General features: G+C 42.3%; 1 pseudogene; it reads left to right on the top strand.

The window, feature by feature from the left end:
• The first annotated feature begins 3,536 nt into the window (after positions 1-3,536).
• On the top strand, positions 3,537-7,713 carry LOC123076239 (uncharacterized; annotated as a pseudogene).
• Positions 7,714-8,636: the final 923 nt, after the last annotated feature.

Genomic DNA, 8,636 nt, shown 5'->3' with positions numbered 1-8,636 from the left:
AATCGTTGATGGTTACAAACAGCAATGCGTGCAGATTAAATTCCTCCTGTCTGTGCTCATGCCACACACGTACACCGTTTCCATTCCACAGTTGTAAAATTCTTCAACTAATGGCCTTAGATACACATCAATGCCGTTGTCGGGTTGCTTAGGGCCTTGGATGAGAACTGGCATCATAATGAACCTCCGCTTCATGCACATCCAAGGAGGAAGGTTATACATACATAGAGTCACGGGCCAGGTGCTGTGATTGCTGCTCTGCTCCCCGAAAGGATTAATACCATCCGCGCTTAAACCAATCCATACGTTCCTTGGGTCATGTGCAAACTCAGCCCAGTACTCTCTCTCGATTTTTCTCCACTGCGACCCGTCAGCGGGTGCTCTCAACTTCCCATCTTTCTTATGGTCCTCACTGTGCCATCGCATCAACTTGGCATGCTCTTTGTTTCTGAACAGTCGTTTCAACCGTGGTATTATAGGAGCATACCACATCACCTTCGCAGGAACTCTCTTCCTACGAGGCTCGCCGTCAACGTCACCAGGGTCATCTCGTCTGATATTATACCGTAATGCACCGCATACCGGGCATGCGTTCAAATCCTCGTACGCACCGCGGTAGAGGATGCAGTCATTAGGGCATGCATGTATTTTCTGCACCTCCAATCCTAGAGGGCATACGACCTTCTTTGCCGCGTACGTACTGTCGGGCAATTCATTATCCTTTAGAAGCTTCTTCTTCAATATTTTCAGTAGCTTCTCAAATCCTTTGTCAGACACAGCATTCCCTGCCTTCCACTAAAGAAGCCCCTTCTGTCCCGGTTTAAGCCACGGACCGGGACCAATGGTTGTGGGCCAAGAGTGAGGACCATTGGTCCCGGTTCGTGGCTTGAACCGGGACAAATGGTTCCACACGAACCGGGACCAATGCCCACGAGGCCCCGGCCGGCCCCCTGGGCTCATGAACCGGGTCTAATACCCCCCATGGGTCCCGGTTCTTGAAGAACCGTGACTAATGGGCTGGCCAGGACCGAACAGTAGCCATGTTTTCTACTAGTGCGCACTCGAGAAGTTGGCCTGCAGGGAGGTACTCTCGTTAGCACAAGATTTTGGGATGCAGCGTACATGTGGCACCAGACTGTAAATAGGTCATAAATCATATCCACCAATGTACTAGAGGCATTTATGGAGAGGAAATATGAGAGAGATTAGTGAGACATCAAAAGGATTTAATTCTTATGATTTCAGTCATGAATAGCTTCAAACTTTGATGCTAATAAGATAGCTAGGCTAGGGTTACCCCTTGCGCCTGGGAGGCATGTTTGGTTAAGATTTCCATACAATTTGGTTGTAATCCTTGTAAATATTCTCAATGATCAATAAAGCCTAGATATCTTTGCTAAAAGGAATGTTAGCAAGAGACCCCATTGGCGCGCGTGGAAGCATATGGGCCGGCCCAACTGTGTTTTGTGTTAATTGGTGGACCAACGACCTTTTATTATTGGCCATTTGACAAGGGTCACTGGCCATAGTGAGTTGGCCATTGACTTTTTGAAAAAAGAAAAGTTCACGAAAATGGAAAAGGTTCTGAAATTTTGATAAAAAGTTCAAAAATATTGAAAAAACTAATGAAACAAAAAAGGTTCATATTTGAAAAAAAGTTCAAGACTTGGAATGTTTGTAATTTTTTAAAAATGAAAAAAAAAGAAAAATTTCACAAAAATTGAAAAGAATTTTAATTTGTAAAAAAATCATGAAATTGAAAACAAATTCATAAAAAATTGAACAGGTTACAATTTTTGTGTGAACGTGGACCTTACCCGTGGTTATGCCCATACTCTGCCCATTTACAGTGACATGTAGACCTTACCCGTGGCGCTGAAACATATGATAGTTTGTGCTACCGTTTGTTGGAGCTAGCTAAAGGTTACGTTGGCTGATGGGTGCTTCAGATGTTTTTTATTTGTTAGTTGTCAGATGTTATTTGGTGAAGTGTGTCCTCAGCTTGTGAAGCTATGTTAAAGTTCTCACCAATTATCAATTTGAATTGAGTTAATTCTCATGCACTCGTCTATCTGTTATTCAGTTGAGATAAATATTTTTTGTCAAATGTGCTATCGATGAATGTAAAATTGTAAATAACTTGTGTGATATTTGATCTACCCGTTGACTACCCAATGGGTATGGGTATTCGTCCGGTACAGGTATAGGTAAAGTTCCGTACCTGTGGATATTGTGTATGGGTAGAAGTTTTTACCTGTTGACTACACGGATATGAATATTGCATTGCTCTATCCGTTCCATACCATACTCACTGCCAGCTGGGGGTTGCGCGGGTCTGAAAAAGTAGTGTAATTGGCGCAGCGGGCGCCAAATAGGGGTTGGGCTTGGTAGCAGGCTTTCCACCTCACAAGCAGTTTCTGAAAAAGAAGAAAAAAAGCCTCACTGGCTGTGGAATAGGAGTTTCCACACATGCTCATATCATTCGAGAAATCAAGTTAATGGAGTTAGAAAAACAGTCTTGTTCTTTTATTTACGAAAATAGAGCTTCGAATGTTGAGGCACATAGCCTCGCTAGATACGCGCTTAATCTACCTGTTGGCCGCCATGTGTGGCTGCTACATCCTCCAGACTTGAGATGTATTCCTCTGAATATCCCGTGCGTAACCTGCAGCTTTGGACCTAGCCGCCGCCTCCCAAGAACCCTAGCTTTCTGCCTCTCACTGGCGCCGGCGCCGGTCCATCCCGTCTCCGGTGGCCCTATGGCCATGGAGGCGGGGTGGATCTCGGTCCTTGCCGGTGGGAGGGCTCCGTTTTTAGAACTTTTTTCGAGCTTTGCTAGGGTTTGTGTCCTGTTCAGGAAGGCGAGACGGTGGCGGCTCCGTGAAGATGGAATAAATGTCTCCCCGCCTAGTCCCCGTTCCGATGATGCATCTTGCATCATCGGTGGGCGTGTGGAGTTGTGTCTCCGGCGGATCCGTCTTTGGTGGATTTGCTCGGATCTGTTCGTCGTTCGTCTTCGTTCGTGTGTTTTCAGGTTGGATTCTTTTGATCTACGCTCTTCATCCGCGGCGGTTGCTGTTCTGGTGCATTGGTTCTACGGGGCCTTAGCACGACGACTTCCCGACTGTCTACTACAACAAGGTTTGCCCGGTTCCGGCAAGGGAGGGGTGATGACAGCGGCGCGCCTTCGGCTCGCTTCAGTGCTTGTAGTCATCGCTAGGTGGTCTATGGATCTACATGTAATTTTTATTATTTCTAGTTCTCGTTGTACTACCATGATTGAAGATGAATAGATTGAAAATTTTCCCCGCAAAAAAAAAAGAATATTCTTGAGCAATAAAGCGTGTGTTTAGACAAAAAAAAAGGAGTTTCCACACCGTTTCCGTTGCGCTCATCCCCCAATCCGCACTATGGACGTGACACTCTCAACGAATCCCGATTTGACGCGCTCCCCGTCTCCAACTTCACTTGACCCGCCCCGCCCCCATCAAATCGGACCTTAGGAAGCTCCACAGTGGTTGCTAGGGTTTGGAGAGATGCCGCGGAATCAGATCGGCGACACGGGTGAAGCGGTGCCGCCGCCGAAGCAAGCAGGGAATAGGCTCGGCCGATCTCCGGTCCCTCCGCCGTCGAAGCAACGCAAGGATCAGTCGGTCCGCACGGTCTCCGGTCGAGCGGCGCTGCCGACGCAAGTCGGGGGTCGGACGCCCGTGTCAGTCCCTCCGTCGTCGCCGAGCCAAGTTGTAAATCGGAGGGTCAGCACCGTCTCCGGTGGAGAGGTGCCGCCGAAGCAGGCTGGGAATCGGTCGCCCTTGTCGGCCCAGCTACCGCCGAAGCAACGCAGGGATGATCAGACTGTGTCCACGCTCTCCCATGGAGAGGTGCTGCGGAAGCAAGTCAGGGACCGTACGTCCGTGTCGGTCCCTCCGGCGCCGAAGCAACGCAGGGCTCTGACGGTCGGCTCGGTCTCCGGCAGACAACCCTTGCCGCAGCTGCACACCACGCAACAAGGCAGACCGGCCAGCTCCTCAAAACCTAGTGCGCACGCTCGTAAGCCATCTGCTGCTGCAACAAAAACTGTTGTACAAGTTAAGTCGAAGAAGAACAAAGATATAGAAGAAGCGGAGGACGAAATCCAAAGGCTTAACAAATTGGGATTGGGAGATAATGTCAGCAAGAAAGATTATCGTGCTTATCTCAACCAGCTGCCTGCCAGGCCTGATGTCGATATTTCCACTAAGCTGGATGATGTGCAGCTCAAGGAGCTCAATGTTCGCCATGTGTTGTATCGCATCAAGTATTATCAGGTTTTGTTTGCAGTCACATCAACAAGATGTACTATTCTGTCTATTATTGCACTTTTTAGGTTGCTTGTGTGTTAGTATCTAAATTATTTGGTTCTGTGCTGCGTATGTTGGTTTGGTATAATACACAGTAAATTTTGTCTCATGACTGATCTCATTGTCTATAGCTGTCATAAAACGTGCCTGAGGATAAGCTTTGCTATGATAAATTGAAAGAGGACTACCCCCCTAGCCGTCTTGAGGAGGAGAGATTCTTTAAGTGCTATGAGGAAGATGGCAAATTAGATTGGTCTTTCCACCCTGATTACTGCAAGCTTGCTGGCCTGGAGGACTACCAACGGCTGGTCCCTCAAAATTATGTACGTATTCTTTTTTTTTGGCAAGTTGTATGCATCTGTTTATGTTTTGTTGATCTAGTATGATAGACCAGTGTTTAAGCTCAGAAACTTCTCAACAAAACGACTTACTTTTGGTAGATTAAAATCTTTATACGGTGAATCAGTTATTAAACCTTGTATGAAACGTGAAAAGAAATGGCGTTTCTGTATTCTAAGCCTTGTAATAAAAGGTAAAAGAAATTACAGTTTCAGTATTCCTGGCATATTATTTTGATTCTCATATCCTTTTAGACCAATTCGCACGCATGTTCATGCTAGCAGTAGTTGTACGTTTTAATTATTGTTTCCTTGAATGAAGTGTTCTGCCTACCCCAACTTGTTTGGGACTAAAGGCGTTGTTGTTGTTGTTGTTGTAATGAAGTGTTCTATAATGTTATCTAATTTTTTAAGCCCGACAGTAATACTCATCAAATTCCATGACAAATTGGCCAGTTTGCATAAATTCAAATACAGTGACAATCTTGTTTCACCTTTTTATTCTGTGAATGACATAAATTGGTGAAACTGTTCCTAGTTTTTTTTTCTTTGATCAAGGATGGCAGACTATATTATTTCCTTTTAGATGTCTTTAGATGTCTTTTGGCAAATGTAACTAAGTATGTTTTTCTGATAAATTGCATCCGCTTGTTTATCTGATTATAAAATGTTCAACTATTATTATTTGAGTTATGTGATTGTTTGCTAATCTTTCCTTTTTACTGTTGTCTCCCTCTAATTTTTTATTGTAGGGTGGTTATGACTATGTTCGTTGGGATGAATACCACAAGGAATTTCATAGCTATGAGATTGAACAAGAATATGTCAAGTATTGTGAAGAATTGTCCAAGAAACTTAAGGTACGCACCAAAGATATGATAAAAGTTACCAAAATGTTGATTGTTTTTTGTACTAACAATCTTTTTTTGTCTCGCAATAGTGGATGGAAGCTTATGTGCTAAAAGAACAAACATCTCTTATGGTAAGTATGAGTGAGATCTCTTATGCAAAACGCACGAGTAACATTATGTCACTATGTATACTTTAGCACCATTCATAATGCCTCTCCTTTTTTTTTTGAACTTATGCCTCTCCTATGACCAGAGGAACTTTCCAAGCAATGAAGATCGCCACTGACTTCTCGAAGATACATGCGAACTTAGCCTTTTCTGGCTTCTATGTAGGGTCCCTTGTGCACTTTTTATTTCATTTAGGTGTTCTGTATTTAACAATTAGACTCTTAATTCAGGAGTGGTTCAAGAGCATGGCTTTTGATGTTACGAACTACAAAGAGTTTGATGTACTCTATTATGAGATTTGGCAGAGGTGCAATCAGGAGGTTAGTAATGTACCCTGGTCTTCTGAACAACTTAGCAATCATTGAATGGTGATATGTGTTTTGATGCTTTGTAATGCATTTCCTTTTTCTCCCCTTGAACAATTCTCAGAAGAAATTCAGAGATGCTTTGGATGAGGTTTATGAACTTAACAGGTTCCCATTGAGCCAAAACAGAATGAGATGTGCACTGGAGAATGACACATTCTGCTCGGAATTCGAAGAGGAGGTAAATTGTGTTCCTTATTCAGATGTTTTCGAAATTCACATGGTATTCATGGTTATAGATGTTTATAACTTATCTTTTTCATACTTCTCATTTTCAGTTTCTTGGTTTCACAGCTTGCCTCAAGGAAGTAAGTCCTGTTCTGTGTGTCTCCCACTCTTATGGCATGTTTGGATGCAGAGTGTTTTTAGAGTATTTTCTGAATACCATGGTTTCTGAAGAAACTATAGTTGTACATACTTTTGGGTGTTTGGAGTAGTAAATACCATACTCTTACAAACTGCAGTATTCCCAATACTATGATATTTTTGGAGTATTGAAAAATCTACTCCTGCCCTCTTTTTTCTTAAAGAGAGAAACAATTGCATGGGTTGTTTTAGTTAGTCTGGCTGCTCTGATTTTACGTCTACTAGGTTGCGCACCATCTTGACACAAGTCAGCTACTAATGCATGTCAGTTTATATCAACACATGTTGCTCTGAATCAGTGTCACATAGAGGATATAGAAGTATAGATCCGATACGTTAGTTTATATACGGAGCCAATTAACCAAACAGTTGTCTTCAACGTGCATGTGCATGCCCAAAAACTAGTTTGATTTTTTTATGATAGCTATGGAATGCAAAATAAGAAAAGTAAAACTTTAGTAAATACTGCTCGCCACACGCTTCATTGTATCTGCACACTTTTTCCTACCTACAAGTCATAGTACTTTGATTTTCAAATAGTGTAGGTTTTTTAAGTACTCAGCATCCAAACAGAGCCTAGATCGAAACCATTGGAACGTTGTTCTTGTGTCTGATGCTCTACCTGACCATAGTTTGCAGAGGACAAAAGCCAGATCACTGAGGATAAAGCCCTGGAGTTTATTGCAGAGGCACTTAGAAAGGAGGTACTTTATTATAAAACTGCATCTGCATGCCTTTTTCAAGTTTCAACTATATAGTTTACTTAAGTGAAGTTCCTTTTCTTTCCGACGCCGAAACCGAAGTTCTATATATGAGGACTATTGTAGGAAGAAGATAGATATTGCTCAAGCTATTGGATTAATTCCCAGCGTACCAGCTTAACTGTTGATCTTCCCGATTCACACCATTTCATTTATCAAGTTAGATATGCAGCCCAACTGCCACTCAACTGCCACTATTAGACAGTAGTATATACTAAGTAAATGGCACGTGCCATGCACATCTAGAATTCAGGGAATGTAACTTAAAAAGTTGGATATTTTTCGTGCTCCCTTTTTCTTGGTGATTACTCTTCATCTGATGACCATCGACTGTATCTACACAAGCGCTACAAGAGTGTTCAGCTTCTGTTGGGTACTTAAGCGACTGGGCGAGCATGGTGATCAAAAGCTCCTCCAGGCAAAGGACGTAGTCTTTAAATCCAACTGCAATGGCAACTCACATGACTGTCCTGTAACGTTGAAACTTTGGCTGGCTTTGGAAAGGGCTTCTTGTTCCCATTCGAATTAATCTTGTATTATTCACGTCACATACTAACTTATTTTGCTATTATAGATATACCTTGTTAAAAATAAGAGGTTACAAATTATCACAGAAATATCTACAAGGAGTTGTTGTAATTGCTATACTAGTCGAGAACATACATATAAAGTATGATTAGATCATGATGGAACATGCTGATGCAGCTGTCAATTTTGACGATAAATGTTTGAAATTTACACAAATATATGGAAGTATGCTGTTCGAAAGTTCAATTTTCATGAAGATATTTATTGTTATTTACACAAATATAGGAAGGTATCCAACATAAAATTAGGTTGATTTTTATCGAGTTATATATAAATATGTTTAATCTCTACTAAATCAGACACAAGTCCATTCTAGCAAAGTCATCCTTCTAAGATCCAAATTCGACTGTTGATCAAATGTGTAAACATGTGTTAATTATGAGGTAAATCCTGTTGATTAAATGTGTTAACATGTGTAAATTATGGGGTAAATCTCCCTTGTTAACAGTTAGCACTAATGCTAGCCCTCGCATCCCTTTGGCTGCGTCCCCTCAACGTGTATATAAGCATAATCTACATCTACGCTATTATTAAAAGAGCAAACATGTGTTTCTCTAAAGACACATGACAAAGTGTACACGGGATTAGCAGAACCCTCAGATCTAATTGATTAAGTGAAATCTAAGAGCCCATAATATTCCGGTGGTCTGCCAGTCAATCGAACGATTCAGATTGGATGTTCTGCCGGCAGACCATCCTCACAAACCTTTTATTTAGAAAAAGTTCTAACTAATTACTCCCCTGGTTCCGTTTAGTGTGGGTTTATTTTTTTGCCAAATATAATCCATGGTCTACACGATGAGACATTTCAACGATTCTTTCCAACTATGCTCCTCTACCTCCGCTTCCGTTGTAATTC

This window comes from Triticum aestivum, chromosome 1B (genome assembly GCF_018294505.1).
Source record: "Triticum aestivum cultivar Chinese Spring chromosome 1B, IWGSC CS RefSeq v2.1, whole genome shotgun sequence".
NCBI classification, from domain to species: domain Eukaryota; kingdom Viridiplantae; phylum Streptophyta; class Magnoliopsida; order Poales; family Poaceae; genus Triticum; species Triticum aestivum.
Note: the sequence above shows the minus strand (reverse complement) of the source record. Positions and strands in the feature narration are given on the sequence as shown.